The following is an 18,126-nucleotide window of genomic DNA, read 5'->3' as shown; positions in this document are numbered from 1 at the left end:
ACAGCGACTACGCCTCGGGACAGGTATCAGCATTGGATAGGACCACGTGCAGTTTATGTGTGGAAACTGATGAGACAGGGATTACTAAGGCACTAAGTTGCCCAGCCTGGCCCCAAATTTGTGATCCTCCTGCTTCAGCCTCCCAGGCTGCTGGGATTACAGGCATGTGCCAACATGTCCGAAAAGAAGGGGTATGAAATAGCCATCCAAGAAGCTATGTGGCTTTCTTCACAATAGCCTGCTCTGTGTCCTCCAGGGTATACTTTTGTCTTGCTTTTTCCTCTTTTATTCAGTCCAAGCTTGCTCTGCAGAGCCAGTTTCTCCCTCACTCTTCACATTTACTTTTTCAAATACTGTGACTGCTTTTTGCTCATTTCATTCAATTCTTTGTTCAAATGAAAAGAACCTGGAACTCAACTCCAGCAGTAGAGGTGAGCAACCCAAATCCCAGGAACAATTATTCAGTGAGCCACTTTTTTTTTTTTTTTTTTTTGGAGACAGTCTTGGTATGCAGTTCAGGCTATCCATGAACCCACTATGTAGTCCAGAGTGGCCTCAGACTCAAGGTGATCCTCCTGCATCAGCCTCCTGAGTGCTGGGATTACAGGCATGTGCTACCATGCCTGGCCTGTAGGCCACTTTTAGAAGGAGCTACCTGATAAAATTTTGGCATAGCCAGCCAGGAGTAAAGCTCAGGTACCGGAGACCAAGTAAAGGCCCATGTTGGGCACAATTTTTGTTTCTCTACGTGAGGCTTCCTTTTTTCTTCTCTCCTTTCCATCAATCTTTCGCTTAAACTGGCAAAGCACAGGGCGCACTGGAGGGAGAACTTGGGGAAAAGGAATGTAGACCTTTGTTTTTCTTTCCAACTGCTCACACTCACTCCGTGAGTCCTTTTTGTCCATGCATTTGTTTAGGGGGTTTTTTGTTGTTTTTTTGGTACCAGGTATCAAACTCAGGACCTTGCGCTTGACAGGCTGGTCCGGCGCCACTGAGCTAAATCCCCAGCCTGCATTTGTTTATTGTACTTTGCTACTCTTTTTGGAAATTAATCTGGTCTCCGCTTACCCCATTTTGTAAATGGCTTCTCTTTCTCCGTTTGTGTTTTGGTGTGATGCTAGGATTGAGGGCACCCCATCCTGGGTGTGGGTGGCACCAGTAAATAGGTTTAGGTTTAGAATCTACATGGAATCATGTGACTAGACACCAGCTTATGTCAGCTGCTTCCATCTTTTTTTTTTTTTTTACTAACTGGCCTCATGAGCTAAGCCTCTGATTTTGAAGAACAAGAGAGAGGAACCCCTTTTCTTTTTTAATTCTTTTAACGGCACAGTGGCTCTTCCCCACACAGAAGTGAAAAATTTGTCCATTTTAAAAGAAAATACCCGAGGGTTTTCCCAGGGTTGAGCAACAGCCAGAGGACCTTTTCAAACTGGCCTTAGGTGACTTGCTTCCTCCCTGTCTCAAATCCCTCCTGAGACTATAACTTCCTGGCTGGATTTCTTCCTTGTTTAAGTGCAGATAATTTAAAACCCTATGCCTTACAACCTGAGCAGAACAAATAGCATTTAAAATTTAATTTAAGAGACTGCCTCAAGAGCCAGGGATTTAGCTCAGTGGTGCTGTTGTCTGCCTCGAAACCACAAGGACCTGAGTTCGATCCCCAGTACCAAAAAAAAAAAAAAAAAAAAACTGCCTCAAGCCAACCCAATGGAAAACCTCTTAGACCTCACCACCAGATGGACTTCACCAGCTTTGCCACTTGGCTGTATTTTTTTGTTTTAAGCAATGTCTTGGTATGTAGCCCAGGATGGCCTTGAACTCAGAGCAGTCCTCCTGCTTCAGCCTCCCAAGTGCTGGCATTACAGGTGTGTGCCACCACGCCTGGCCTGGTAAGCCATTTCTATTCTCTGATATGATAGTAGATCCAGTGAGCACGAGGCTCTTATAATATCTCATTAATCTGGGCCAAGTACAGCAGGCTATCCAAATGTATGGGAATAAAGTCCTGCCAGCTCCTGGCCTAGGAAGACCACCAACTGTCCATCCTGGAGACCAAGTCCTCATAAAAACTTGGAGAGAGAGGACATCCTCTGACCAATTAAAGCCAAAATGGAAGGGTCCTTTCTCTTCTCAGTAATCCTTGCCACACCCACTACAGTAAAGGTGGCAGAGATAGATCATTGGATTCATCTTTCTAGAATAAAGCCAATCCCATCTGAACTGTCCGAAGAAAAAGATCATATAAAAGGAGAAAGCTACTCCTGTGAACCTCTGGAAGACTTGAGATTTCTCTTGAAAAACCAAGACTCCAGTGCCGCTACAGGAAGCATGGAAATCTGACCTGCTCCTCATATTTGGGCTAATAGTAAAGGTCAATGATCATTAACTCTTTCCTCGTTTTCTGACAGGTTTTTCTTTCTTCAATCCAGCCAGTGAACCACAGCCTCCCGAGGTAGTTAGAGAGCACATAATCCTCAGGAGGAAGGCTCTACAGCCCCTTCCATCTTGAAGAAGCTATAGAAGACAGAAACCTCCACTCCCTCAGCACCCCATAAAGAATCATGGGGATTTGTGTCAGGGGGCAGGGACAAGATAGGAGATTAAGATATTGCATAGATGGCTGGGGATGTAGGTGTGACCTGTTATTTGCAAGATCCTGGATACATCTGCAGTTCCCAAAGCCCTGCATGTGGACCTCTCACAAGAACTCCCACAGGTCTTCAGTAGGATGGCCTAGACCTGACCTCAGCCTGAGGTGTGGATCCCAGCACCACCTCTACCCATATGTACAAGTTCTTGAGGGTTTTCTCGAGACTTGGACGTTATAAAAGGACACAGACACCAAGAAGAGCTTGCTGTCATGGCTTTCCTTACAATACCTTGCCCTGCTTCCTACAAGGTGTACTTTTATCTTGCTTTTTCCTCTCTCACTGAGCCCAAGCTCACTCTGCAGAGCCAGTTTCTCCCTCATTCTTCACTTTTACTTTTTCACATTTCAAATAAACCTTGTCACTGCTTAAAAGAAAGAAATGGCCATGCAAGAAAATGGAAAAATAAGTAGATTATAGAAATGGAGTAAAAGTGCTAGGCAACATTAAGGGGACCCTAGATGGCTTGGTCAACATTTTAAATGAGACCAGATATTTCAAGATTCAAAGCCAGTTGCTTAGGTTTGACATTTAGATTGTTATTACAATGTGTCTCTTCTTGATAGCATGTAGATAGGCTTTGTTTTTATCTAGAAATTTCTGACTTTTAGTTGGAGTGTTTATGTACATTTGGTACTATATTAGTATGGCCATGGTTGGATTTAAATCTTCCATTCTGTTATTTCTTCCAACTGTGTTTTTTTTTCTTTCCTGCCTTCCTTCATTTAATTGCTTAGATTTAGGTTGGTTGGTTGGTTGGTTGGTTGGTTTGTTCGAGAGAGGCTATGGCTATGTAGCCCTGGCTGGACTTGAATTCACTGGGTAGCTCAGGCTGGCCTCAAACTTGCCATCCTCCTGCTTCAGCCTGTCAGGTACTGGGATTACAGGCATATGTCACCACACCTGGCTAGCATTCTGTTCTTTATCTTTTTAGCTATTCTTCACTCAGGGTATCAAATAACAGTCTGGACATGGAAACATAATCAAGAAGTTAGGCAGAAATCCTGGACAGAAGAGCTGACTCTCAAAATTTGGATTTAGAATCTACTCAAATCTTTGGCTAATCACTGTGCACCTGCAGAGAAAGACCTTGGAGTCCAAAGAAAAAATCAGTAGCTGGAAGCTGTAAAAATTATTTCAGCTACCACTAAACTGCTGTGGCTATAGGAGACACAGTCTGAAATTTGAATTCAGCCAAACTAACTGCCTATTAAAATAAAAATCACTCAGGCTGGGGATTTAGCTCAGTGGTGCCACCACCCGCCTTGCAAGCGCAAGGTCCCGAGTTCAATCTCCAGTACCAAAAAATAAAAAATAAAATAAATAAAAATCACTCCTCAGAGAAAAGTAATGAAAAACGAACCTCTCCAATGTACCTTTTATAATATATAATATGCAGTTTAAAATATATATCTGAAGAGCCAGGCATGGTGGTACAGACCTGTAATCCCAGCAATCGGGAGGCTGAGGCAGGAGGATCACTGCAAGTTTGAACTACATAGTTAGACCCTATCTCAAAAAATGAAACATACATGTGGAGAAACAAACAAAAAAAGTCCCATACTCCAGGAGAAAAAGAAAGTCCATTGAAACCAACCCCATAATACTCGGGTGTTGCAGTTAGAGAACAGTTTTTAATATAGTATTAATATATATTAATGATATAATGTTTTATTATAAATAAATTGGTTGATTTAAAGGGAAATATATGAGTAATAAATTGACGGGGCTGGAGATTTAGCTCAGTGGTTCTGCCGCCTGCCTCACAAGTACAAGGTCCTGAGTTCAATCCCCGGTACCAAAAAATAAATAAATAAATAAAAATAAATATATCGACAGATTAGGGAATTTAAGCAAAGACAGAGAAAACAAATGCCCTTGTTAAACACATAGCTAAGCACCAGTTCCTTTGGAAACCACACTAGATGCTTGGACTGCAGGGAGTCCTTACCTGGCCGTCCTACAGTGTCCTCTAGGCTTTAGCCTGGGCTCTTGGGAAGCTAGAGTTCTACCAGGATTGCTGAAACCATGGGTTACGTGGAAGAGAAGGCTTTCTGTGTGAATAAAAAAAAAGATCCAAAGGCACCTTCCTAATATGTAAGTATGTCTCACTGGATGGCTGAGTCTGACAGTGTGATGGAGGGGAGAGGACACTGGTTGGGTAGAACAGACTAATCCTCCAACCTTAAAGTTATCCTTATTTATGGAGCTGTGGAGGAATGGAGCGATGTCATCACAGATGTGTCTTGAAAGTTCCACAGATGAATTTGAATACGACCTGCCTGCCCAAATGATGTCACTATCTGGTGAGGAAAATAATCTTTTATTCATGTCTGTGTCAGTACCTGTGCTGCCTGCCAAGATGCAGCCATTCCTTTATTCCCTCAAAAACCTCCCATTCTGGTAAATCATGGGGAAGAATTACAGAAAAAGCACTTCATAAGGCGAAGGCAAACCAAATTAATCCATAAGCACATGGGGCTTTCAGAGCCAAGGGAGACCTCTGATTCAAATTCACATTCTTTCAGTTTTGCAGCATATACTCAGGCATGCCACCATCCAAATGTTTCTGTCCAGATGGGACAGAGGGTAGAATTTCATCCCTGTCTTCACAGAGCTCATAGTCTACCAAGAGAGACCACAGAAAAACATGTAGGGTTTGGAACTTAGAGGAGAAAACCATCCCCCAACCTGGAGCAAACAAAATGATTTGGGACATAGTTGACAAAACAAACTTATGTATCCCTTAATTCCACAAATACTTCCTATAGGCAGGAATGGTGGTACATGATTGTAATCCCAACACCCAGGAGGCTGAGGCAAGAATATTGTGAATTGCTGCTTAGCAAGCTCAAGACCAGCCTGGACTACATAACGACTCTATCTCAACTAAAACAAAACAAAAATAACAAATATTTCCTGCATACCTCCTCCATATCAGTTCTCTACAGCTGGAAGATATTGTGGGTCAGTAGCTAGGATGGCTGCTCTCATGGGTCTCACAGTCCAACAGGGGAGATGGTTGCATCATGGTTAAAGCTGTGATGAAAAAGTCCAGTGTCCAGGAGAAGGAAGGAAAGAAGGAAGGAAGGACAGAAGGCAAGGGGGAAACTAGAGACCTGTGTTTGTTTTGGTCCTTTTACAATAGTGAAAATTGCCCGGTCAGTATATTCATCTCAGAAGCAAGTCTGTACCTTTTCCATAGATGTCCCCTCCACTTTCTCTATGAAATTTTAACTGACTCACTATATTTGAAAAAAATAAATAAAGCCTTTAGACAAATTCAATACAATTAACTGGACAAAGGATGATTTATAAATCAGTCAACACTCAGAACCAGTTCATTTTGGTTTTTTGTTTTGAGACAGGGTCTCACTATGTAGTTCAGGCTAGCCTTGAACTCACAGTGATCCTTCTGCCTCAGCCTCCCAAGTGCTGGGATTACAGGTGTGCACCACCACATTCAGCTTCAGAACCAGTTCCAAAAGACTCCACAGAAGCAGGTGGAGGGATAATACTTGGAGTAAAAAGAAGTGACCAATAAGAAACAGAAGTGAGGTACAGAGATAGTTGTGTTTCTTTGTTGTTCTCAGTGATTCAACCTGATTTGAACAGTTGGCTGAAGTTCAGCTGCCATGGTTGACCAAGACTCAACTACTTGTTACAAAGCCAGATTCTAAGTTAGGTTTTCAGTTTGTTTACTTCCTGAGTTAGCTTGCAGTGTACTACATGAGGACCGTCTCAGGCCAATTTTAGTTTGATCTGACACTGCATTTTTCGACACTGCTGTCACTTTGCCTCTAAAGATTCTCAGCTGTTATTATCTTTACCTAGTTATTTTTGATGGCTCCGCTTTCCTCCACCTGTTCCATTTCTACCCCCAAGGGCAGATGTATTTTAATTCAGTTCTGATGCTGCTTGTTCACTGCAGACTTGACAAGTTTAAGGGCTCATCTCCCAACTTCTGTCACTTCAGATGCCAGCTCCCAGTCCCAGGGGCCACTGACACTCCTGTTTGATCGGCTCGAAATTCAGGGGCTCTTACCACCTACTCAGGTTTCATAATTCTCTAAAATAATGATGATGAACCTTTTAGAGCTTTCAGTGGCACAACAGCCCACTCTAGCACAAGTCCCATAGGTTCACCATCACTGCCTTATATGTACTTACAAGTTTATTATTCAGAATACAGTTCAGCTGGGTGTGGTGGTGCGTGCCTGTATACCAGCTACTCCAGAAACTGAGGCAGAAGGGTTGCAACATTGAGGCCATCCTGGGCAACATAGTGAGACCTTGTCTCTGTTTTTAAAGGGCTGGGGACATAGCTCAGTGATAGAGCACTTGCCTAGCATGCAGGAGCCCCTAGGTTTACGGGGTGGGGACACAACTTGGAAGCAGCCTAATTAAGAGAGCAAAGGCAAGGTCAGCAAGGATTCCAGATGCAGAGCTTCCGTGGCCACCCTTGTGGAATCAGGGTGTCACCCTCCCTGCACACTGAAGTGTTCAACCAATAAGCCTCAGTATCCCAAACTCTCTAGGGGGTTTCCCTGCTAGTCATGATTCACAAATCACTGGGTGAGTAACTGAATGCAATCTCCACCCCCCATGCCCTCACCCCAAAGAAGCCTCTTAATTTTCAACCTTCTGATCACATGGTTGCTCTTTCTGGCGATTTTGAAGCTACAGAGGGCCCCACTCTCAGCTGCCTCCTTAGCATAACAAAGACCCTGCAGCACTTAGAAAATCACAAGCTTTTGTTCCAGTTTGGTTTCAGTTTTTGGTTTTTAAGCTCTGTGCTAGGGACCAGGTACAAGAGATCAGATATACTCTATAATACCACACACATCACCTCAGACAAACTGTCCTCGAGTGATCTTTCATTTTTATCTAGACACAGAATGTGCTCTCATCCACATTTGGCAGCAGTATCTATCTGAAATTCTTCAGATGTTTTACACCTCTATCATCAGCATTGTTTGCATTGAGAATTTGAGTTCAGATTTTCTAGCACAGATTTTATGCAATTGCTTCTTACAGATTATTCTTCCTGACAGGCTGTTGAGCTTTCCTTGGTGCTCTTTCTGACCTTGGAAGACAGAGTTTTGGATAAATATTATTATGTATCCCTCTAGCACTTCTGCAAGTTCTTAGTGTTTACAGTCCCTCCTTATTTTGTCCTGACCTAAGTCCAAGAACTTTGTTAAACATTTGAGATTGCCCAGCCATCCGGAGACCAGAACAGAGATAATAGACTCCCAGGTTTTCAGCCCACACTGACAACTGCCTTAAAGGAACTACACACTTAGATTCCAGGATGCTGACAGGTAGCAGTGGTTTGAGCAGCAAACTAAGGTTGTCTAAACGTCATGTTTTGATGGGAACAATAAAAATGGAGATACCACTTGCCAGAAATCTGCCTATGATTCGCTACTCCAGGTACCTTAGTCTGCCAGGGCTGCCATAACAAAGTTTCACAGACTAGGTGGCTTAAACAACAGAAGTATATTTCCTCACAGTTCTGGGGGCCGGAAATCTGAGACCAAAGTGTTGTCAAGGTTGGTTTGGGGTGAGGGCTTTCTCCCTGGCTGATAAATAGCTGCTTTCTTGTGTGTCTTCATATGGGTTTACCTCTGTGTGCACAGGGTCACTTTCTGAACTTGAAAGTGTTAACTGAACAAAGGACTCTCATAAAACATACAAATTTGGGGAAATTAGCCTGCCCAAAAAAGCAAGGCTGATTTTTTTGGTAAATAAGTCAGCATGGCTGCAGAGTTTATAAGGTATAGAATTCCCAGGAAAGATGCTAATAGACAAAATTTCCTCAAATTTCATGTGACAGAGCTAAACCTCACCACAAAGACAAAATGCTGATAATTTTCAAAAGAAAGTAAGATGGCGTCAAGCAGATATAAAATGAACATGTGTCAAAGATTTAACTAACTCATCTTTTAGTAAGAGAAAAAGAGGCTACAAATGACTCCAGAATGTCAAAAGAAGAGTCAAATTTACATGGAGTAAAGGAGTGTTGAAAATTTTTGTCACTTCTGTTATTTATGACATAAAAAGAACACAGCCCTCATAGAAATCAGATAATTCTGAGGCTCCAGAATTTCATTAGAAGGGAATCTATTGGCCTCTTTTGCTTATTCCAAAGTTGACATTTTCTTACATCAAGCAAACTTCTCATACCTAACACACAGGAACCCTTCAGGAAAGACTCACACTCACAGGGCAAGGACCAGCTTGCCAGGCCAGAAATGAGATCATGAAGGTGTTAGCAGGTAGACATGAACCAGCATTCCCCTTCTCATGTGCACAGTTCACTGCAACTCAAAATTTTGAAACACATTTGGAGGAGAGTTGTAAATCACACCTTTCTCAGACTTTTCGCATATCCTTGAACAATCACCAGACAAGGCAGTGGAAAAGAAAGATCTACTTTATGTCCTTCAGATCTACTTTATATCCATTTGACCTCTGCTTCTGGGAACAAAAGAAACAGTATGCAGAAAGAGAGGGTGGAGAAGGAGAAAGAAGGCTGTTAGATATAATTAGAAAAATGGGTAGCTGCAGGGTAATAATACTGTGTGACTGGTAGCACTGATGATGATGGTGATGAAGATGAGAATGACGGTGATACTGATAGTGATGACTGATGGTGATGAGGATGGCAGAGGAGGTTAGTGGAGACAGAGCAACAGCACCAAGAACCTTTTAATGCTGATCCTCTTTTGTGCTTCTAGCTCACCATGTATGGCCAACTGTGGGAAACAGTGATTTTCACCTTCCCAGAGAAACCATGGAATAGACTGGCAATGACAATGTTTTTTATAAAAGTATGATACTATAATCACATTTATCTAAAACTGTCTTTTAAAACATATACCGAGGGGGCCAGGGATTTAGCTCAGTGGTTTCGCCACCTGCTGCGCAAGCGCAAGGACCGGAGTTCGATTCCCGGTACCAAAAAAAAAAAGAAAAATATATACCGAGGGCCCAGGGATTTAGCTTAGTGGTGCCACCACCCACCTCACAAGGACAAGGTCCTGAGTTTGATCCCCAGTACCAAAAAAAAAAAAATATATATATATATATATATATATATATATATATATATATATCTCCTGAGCCAGGCATGGTGGCATGTGCCTGTAATCCCAGCACTTGGAAAGCTGAGGCAGGAGGATCACCATGTGTTTGAAGCCAGCCTAGACTACATAGTTCAAGGAGTGAGTTCAAGGCCAGCCTGAACTGCACAACAAGACCCTGTCCCAAAAATAAATAAATGAAATTTAAAATAAAAATACATATTTATTGCAGGCACATGCCTGTAATCCCAGCACTCGGGAGGCTGAGGCAGGCAATCACCATGAGTTCAAGGCCAGCCTGGGATACATAGTGACACCCTGTCTCAAACAAATATATATATATGGAGAGAGAGAACGAAATCCTTGAAATGATGAGGCAATAAAATGATGAGACTCTCTGATATTTAACATTTCCTTTTTATTTTTGTGTATATTTTTTAAATTTTAGCATGCAGCGTGCATTTTTATAACCAGAGGGAAAGAAGAAGTAAATACAGAACTCAAACTGGAAGGGAAAAAGAATTGCAATATTGCACATTCCCATAATTCCCCACAGTTAAGCTAGAAGAAACTCTCACACCTGTTAATTCACTGTCTCCACCCCATCTCTAGCTCTCCCTCTCCCTCTGTCTTTCTCTCTTCCTCCCTCCCTTTCTCCCTCATGTCTCTCACTCTCTCCAGGGCTAGTGTTCAAATTCATGGCCTCACATTTGCTAGGCAAGTACTCTACTCCTAAGCTACACTTCTAGCCCTCACCCTAATTCTGATTCACTTTTCCTGTCCTCATATTTTTAAGTTTAAACTTAGACCCTTGACTTACGAACTCGATCAGTTCCTGGGGGCTGGTTGTAACGCAAGTTGTTGTAAGTCAATACAGCTGAGATCTGGATATATGCTATAGATAACAAGAGGCAGGTGAATCTTCCATTAACTTAAGTAATCCAAGTTGTTCGTATGTTAGGCCGGTGGTAACTTGAGGGTCCACTGTACTAGACTGGGTGGCTTAGACCAGAGAAATTTATTTCAGTTCAGAAAGCTGATAAGTTCAAGACCAAGACGCCAGCCAATTCACTTTCTGGTGAAAGCTCATTTCTGGTTTGTAGATGAGTCTCATCTTATGCTAGGGGAAGAAAGGGCGGGAGAATGACATTGCCTCACCCTTATGATCTCATTTAATTTTTCTTCTATAAAGGTGTTAACTCCAAATACAATTACATCACAAAGTCATATGAATCTGAGTAAGGGGGAACACAATTCACTCTATAACATGAGCTAAAAAGTGCACAGTATAGGCCAGGTACAGCCGGGCCACAGCGCCCCCTCGGAGCAGACCCCGCGCACTACCAAGCCCGGGGGCGCGGCCCTGCAGGGGCTCCGGCGCGCGCGCGCGCGCGCACACACACACACACCTCAAGCCCGCGCGTCCCAGGGTCCCTGGCAGGCAGCTCCTGCGCAAGCCCAACCCCGCCGGCCGCCCCGTTCACCAAGCAGGGACGGCAAGCCGGAGTGGCCTCCAGGCTGCACGTTCACCGGAAGTAGCAGCTGCAGGGGGTCAATATCTGTGGTGGGCAGTGCTGCCCCGGCTGAAGCAAGGCCCCTGGCTCCCAGAGGTGCACCAAACCAAGCTGTGTTCCACCATGCCAGAATGGAGATGTGTGTCTCTGACCTCAACTCTTGTGTGCACAAACCAGGGACCAAGGGCAAAGCCTGTGAGACAACATCTGGCCAGGACACCTTGTCAACAGCTTTTGGAGAGCAGAATCCTGGGGCTGCCCCTTCTTGGGACCCTCCTGAGCAAGCAGCAAAGCACACTTCATCTAAGAAGGCAGATGCTCTACCAAGAGTCAGTCCTGTGGCCCAGATGACCTTGACCCTCAAGCCAAAGCCTTCAGTAGGACTCTCCCACCAGATACATTCTCAAGTAACACTCCTTTCCTCCCAGAATGTGATGATTCATCATGGCCAGGCCCAGGAATATGTGCTCAAGCCCAAGTACTTTGCAGCCCAGAAGGTGATTTCAGGGGAGCAGTTGACAGAAGGCTCATTCCCATTAAGATATGGCCAGGACCAAGGGGCGGCACCTTTTCAGTTAATTTGACATCTTCCATGTATGAATGGTTCAAGTGCAGTTCAAGGGACAAATGTCAGTGACCTCCAGATTTCACAGGAAAGCTCTGTCAGATCCCGGTCCATGGAGCCAGCATGCCTAAACTTTATCAGCATTCCCAGCAGCCCTGGCAAGGCATTGGGGACACAGGTCATCCATTCTACACACACTTTGCCTCTGACCATGTCCAGTCAGCAAGGAGTCGAAGTGAAGTTTCCTCCCAACATAGTCAATATCCATGTGAATCATCCTCCTGAGGCTTCTGTCCAGATTCATCAGGTTTCAAGAACTGATGGCCCAACAGGCCAGAAAGTAAAAGAAGCTCTGGCAGGCCAAACCCAAGTTTCATAACAAGGGCTTCCTGTCAGAAGACCCATACTGTACATTCCACATACTCCCACCAGCAGGTCATTCCACATGTCTATCCTGTGGCTTCTAAAACACAGCTTGGCCAGCACTTCCAGGAAACCATTGGATCACAGTGTAGCAAAGCTCTCCCCGCCTTTCAAATCAAGAGGACTGCTGTGGAACTGTGGGTACCTCCTGGGGCTTTAACAAGTGCCAGAAATGCCCCCAAGAAACCAGCTTATCATGGAATGCCTGCAAGGGGAAGGTATGGAATGCCTGCAAGGTTATAAGTGGGTTAACAACACCTTTTGTCAAGATATTAATGAATGCCAGCTACAAGGTGTATGCTCTAATAGTGTTTGAATACCATGGGCAGCTATAGATGTACCTGCAAAATGGGATTCAGGCTGGACCCTACCTTTTCAAGTTGTGTTCTGGAGCCCCCTGTGATCGAAGAAGAGAAGGGGCCCTGTTACCCACTTGTCAGTTCTGGCAGGCAGCATCTGCACCCTCTGTCTGTGCACCTCACCAAGCAGCTCTGCTGTTGTAGTGTGGGCAAGGCCTGGGGTCCACATTGTGAGAAATGTCTTCTCCCAGGCACAGCTGCTTTTAAGGAAATCTGTCCTGCTGGAATGGGTTATATGGTTTCTGGTGTTCATAGACATAGGCCAATCCATCACCATGTAGGTAAAGGACCTGTACTTGTCAAGACAAAGAACACTCAACCTGCTGCTAAAAGTACTCATCCTCTACCTCTCCCAGCCAAGAAAGAGTCAGTGGAGGCCTTGACCTTCTCCCGGGAACACGGGCCAGGAGCAGCAGGGTCAGAAATGACAACTGCACCCCCTGAGAAGGATATACCTTCATTAGATCAAGAGAAAACCAAACTTGAGTCTGGCCAACCCCAGCTGTCCCCAGGCATTTCAACTTTTCATTTGCATCCCCAGTTGCCAATAGTAATTGAAAAAACATCACCTCCTGTGCCCGTGGAAGTAGCTCCTGAAGCTTCCGTATCGAGTGGCAGCCAAGTGATTGCACCTACTCAGGTAACAGAAATCAATGAACGTACGGTGAATCCTGATATCCATGAAGCAGGACAAGGCATTAACCTGCCAGTGAGGTACACATGTGTATGCTACAAGGGCTACAAGTTCAGCAAGCAGCAGAAGAAATGTGTTGATATTGATGAATGTACTCAGGCCCAAGATCTCTGCTCCCAGGGATGCTGTGAAAACACAGTGGGAAGTTTCCTATGTATTTGCCCAGCAGGCTTTATGGCCGGTGAGGAGGGCACTGCATAGATGTGGATGAGTGCCTGAGGCCAGATGTATGGCCAGGGGCACTGTGTTAACACCATGGGTGCCTTCTGCTGTGAGTACTGCGACAGTGGGTACCGCATGACGCGCAGAGGCTGTTGTGAGAATATTGATGAATGTTTGACTCTAAGCACTTGTCCAGATGAGCAGTGCGTGAATTCTCCTGGATCTTACCAGTGCGTCCCCTGCACAGAAGGGTTCCGAGGCTGGAATGGACAGTGCCTTGACGTGGACAAGTGCTTGGAACCAGTGTCTGCACAAATGGTTCTTGTTCCAACCTTGAAGGCTCCTACATGTGCCCCTGTCACAAAGGCTACAGCCCCACACCAGACCACAGACATTGTCAAGATATTGATGAATGTCAACAAGGGAATCTATGTATGAATGGACAGTGCAAGCACACAGAGGGCTCCTTCCGGTATACCTGTGGCCAGGGGTACCGGCTGTCAGCAGCAAAAGACCAGTGTGAAGACATTGATGAATGCCAACACCGCCATGTCTGTGCTCACAGCCAGTGCAGGAACAACAACAACAAAAAAGTGCACAGCATAGTGCCTGATACTTAATGAGTGCTCAAAAAATGGGAAAAATTATAATAGTGTTATGGCTTATATATACTGTAGATGTCCCTATCACCACCATAGCCTCATGGGTCATAAGTGGGGCTTTTGGGAGTGGCTGGATCATGGGTGTGTGGTACCGGATTAGTCTACTGATTGATTTAGCATAGTTGTGGGTCCCACTGAGGGTGTAGGTGGCATCAACTAATAGGCTTGTAGCCTGTATGGAATAAAAGGGAAAGTGGAAGAAAGGCTTGCTGCTTCTTGCCTGCCATGTTTCGCCTCTGGCACACCCCTCTGTCCTACCACCCTGCCTTGGAGCCAGCCAACTATGGACTGAAACCTCTACAAACGATGAGCTAAAATAAACCTTTCCTCCTTTAACTTGTAAATGTTGGGTAATGTGTCTCAGCGATGAGAAAAATAACTAAGATAATTAGTAATGATTTATATGGGAATTCTGTTGGGAAAACAAACTGTGACTCAATTTCTCCTACCATACACTCACAACACAGATCATTTCTGTGACCTTAAAAGATGGAGATCTCACCCCACTAGAAAGCAAACAATCCTGGGTGTCCTCCACAGAGGAAAATCACAGCCTCTTACTCTGTTTCCAAACCGAAGTCAATTTGCAGACCCAGAATACCTTGACTGATTAGGAAGTCAGGTCCCCTTAAGGAAGGATCCTGCACTGTTGCCACTACCATAAATCTTCCTCTGACTCTTTCTGGATGGGACCTGTGACCATGTACTATTGTGACAGTGCATTTGGGAAAAAGGAAATACCTAGGTCTTTTGAGGATTCTAGACACTGGCTCTCAACTGATGCTCACTTGAGGAGACCAAAGTTGGGGCTTATGGTAGTTGGGTGACAAATAGAGTCTTAGCAAAGGTTCAGCTTACAATAGGACCAGCTGACCCATTAGGGTTATTTTCCCAGTTTCTAAGTATATAACTTAGAATATAAATACTTGGCAACTGGAAAATTCCCTACATTGGTTGCTGACCCATACAGTGAGAGTCAGTTGTTGTAGTGGGAAGAGCTAACCGCCCTTGGAACTTTCAGTCCCTTCCAATATGGTAATCTGATACCAAATTCCATCTCCAGAGTGGGCCAGGGATTTAGCTCAGTGGTTTCGAGGTCTGCTGCACAAACGCAAGGACCCAAGTTTGATCCTCGGTACCAAAAAAAAAAATCTCCAGAATCAGGGATTGAAAGACTTTAAAGATGCCAGGCATAGTGGTGCATGTCTGTAATCCCACCTACTCCAGAGTCTGAGGCAAGAGGATCACAGGTTCAAGGCCAGCCTGGGCAACTTAGTGAGATCCTGTCTCAAAGTAAAAAATAAAAAGGGATGCGGATGTAATTCACTGGTAGGCACCCCTGGGTTTGATCCCCAGTACTGCAAACAAACAAACCAAAAAATTGAAAGCACAGGTGTGGCTTCTATCCATCCCCATTTAACTCAGCCTTTTGACCTGTGTAGAAGCCAGATGGATCATCTTTTTTTTTTTTTTTTTTTAGTTCTTTTATTGGCACATTCTAGGTATACAATTCGTTTACATTTATCATTGGCTGTTTGTACCTGTACGTGATATACCTTGGTTCTTATTTTTTTCCCCATTACCTGTGCACCCTTCACCCCGTCCACACTATTTACATAGATTTCATTTCCATTTTTTTTCTTTTCTCATAGTTTTTCCTTTCCCTCTTCTCCTTTCCCCTTCCCCTCCCTTCACTCCTTCATCTTTTTACATTTTTTCCTATTTCAAATTATCAATTATTCATTTTAATCATTTTAACCCTTGTTTACACTATCAGTTTCTCACACTAGAGAAACTATTAGGTATTTACACATGTGTGTCCTATTTATTTCACTTAAGAGTATGGCCTCAATATGCATCCATTTAGCTATAAATGACTCTAGTTTTTTGTTCTTTATTGCTGAGTAGTACTCCATTTCATAAAAAAACCACATTTTCTTTATCCGATTTCCAGTTGATGGGCACTTGGGCTGTTTCCAAGCTTTAGCTATTACAAACTGTGCCGCTATGAACATGGGTACACATATATCACTGTGGTATGATTCTTTTAATTCTTTTGGGAAGATACCCAGCAGGGGAATAGCTGGGTCAAATGGGACCTCTAGTCCTAGTTCTTTGAGGTATCTCCACATTGACTTCTACAGTGGTTGCACCAGTCTGCACTCCCACCAACAATGGAGAAGGGTTCCTTTCTCTCCACAACCCTGCCAGCATTTGTTATTTGTTGATTTCTTGATAGCAGCCATTCTTTCTGGGGTGAGGTGGAATCTCAGTGTTGTTTTCATCTGCACCTCTCGAATAACGAGTGATGTTGAACATTTTTTCATATATTTGTTTGCTACTTTTACTTCTTTGTCTGAGAAATGTCTGTTCATTTCAGATGCCCATTTTTGAATTGGGTCTTTGAATTGGGGGGGCTCTGATTTTTTTCAATTCTTTATATATTCTAGATAGTAGACCTTTGTCTGAGATACAGCTGCTAAAAATTTTTTCCCACATTGTAGGTTGTCTCTTAGCTCTGTTGGTGGTTTCTCTTGCAGTGCAGAAGCTTTTTAATAAGATGAGATCCCAGTTGTTGATTCTTTCTGCTAGTTCCCATGCTGCTGAGGTTTTGTTCATGAAGTGTTTTCCTATGCCAATGTCTTCAAGAGTTCTACCTAACTTATCTTCCAGCAAGTTTAGTGTTTCTGTCTTAATATTTATATCTTTAATCCACTTCGATCTTAGTTTAGTGCATGGTGATAGGTATGAGTCTAGTTTTAATCTTTGGCAGGTTGAAATCCAGTTTTTCCAACACCATTTATTAAATAGGCCATCTTTCCTTCAATGATGGTGGTTGGCTCCTTTGTCAAAGATGAGGTGGCTGACCATGTCTGGAGTTGTTTCTGCATCTTCTAATCTATTCCACTGATCCTCAGGTCTGTTCCTTTGCCAGTACCATACTGATTTTATCACAGTAGCTTTGTAGTATAGTTTCAAGTTGGGGATTGTGATACCCCCAGCCATGTCTCTGTTGCTTAGAATTGCTTTTGCTATTCTAGGTCTCTTATGGTTCCAAACAAATTTTTGGATTGTTTTCTATAGTTCCGTGAAGTATATCAGAATTTCAATTGGCATTGCATTGAATCTATATAGTAGTTTTGGAAGTATGGCCATTTTCACTATAGTGGTTCTTCCTACCCAGGAACAAGGGATATCTCTCCATTTTCTTGTATCCTCTTCGATTTCTTTTTTCAGAGTGCTGTAGCTTTCAGTGTAGAGGCCTTTTGCTTCCTTTGTTAGATTGATTCCTAGATATTTCATTTTTTTGGATGCTATTGTAAAAGGAATTGTTTCCCTAATTTCTCTCTCAGTGAGTCTGTTATTTGTGTACAAGAAGGCTATTGTTTTTTGAGTGTTGATCTTGTATCCAGCTACTCTACTGAATCTGTCAATTAAGTCCAGACGTCTTCTGGCGGAGTTTTTTGGGTCTTCTATGTAAAGTATCATATCGTCAGCAAATAATGACAGTTTAACTTCTTCTTTTCCTATCTTTATTCCTTTTATTTCTTTCTCTTTTCTAATTGCTGTGGCTAATGTTTCCAGAATGGTATTGAACAGGAGTGGTAATAGCGGGCATCCTTGTCTTGTTTTTGATTTTAGCATGAAAGTTTTCAGTTTTTGACCATTTAATATGATGTTGGCTGTTGGTTTTTCATAGATAGCCTTAATCAGGTTAAGATGAAGACCTTCTATTCCAATTTTCTGTAGGGTTTTTATCATGCATGGGTGCTGGATTTTGTCGAATGCTTTTTCTGCATCTATTGAGATGATCATATGGTTTTTGTCCTTGACTCTGTTAATATGGTCTATTACATTTATTGATTTACGAATGTTGAACCATCCTTGCATCCCTGGGATGAATCTGACTTGGTCAGGGTGTATGATCTTCTTGATGACCCTCTGTATTCTGTTTGCCAGTATCTTGTTGAGGATTTTTGCATCTATGTTCATTAGGGAGATTGGCCT

The 18,126-nt window shown here is 43.3% G+C and overlaps 1 pseudogene; it reads left to right on the top strand.

The window, feature by feature from the left end:
• Positions 1-9,728: 9,728 nt before the first annotated feature.
• On the top strand, positions 9,729-17,926 carry LOC101699516 (latent-transforming growth factor beta-binding protein 1 pseudogene; annotated as a pseudogene).
• Positions 17,927-18,126: the final 200 nt, after the last annotated feature.

The sequence above is a fragment of the Heterocephalus glaber genome, unplaced genomic scaffold (genome assembly GCF_053883595.1).
Source record: "Heterocephalus glaber isolate CG9 unplaced genomic scaffold, H.glaber_assembly_v1.0 deba00001670, whole genome shotgun sequence".
Lineage (NCBI taxonomy): Eukaryota > Metazoa > Chordata > Mammalia > Rodentia > Bathyergidae > Heterocephalus > Heterocephalus glaber.
This window is presented reverse-complemented; position numbering and strand designations above follow the sequence as displayed.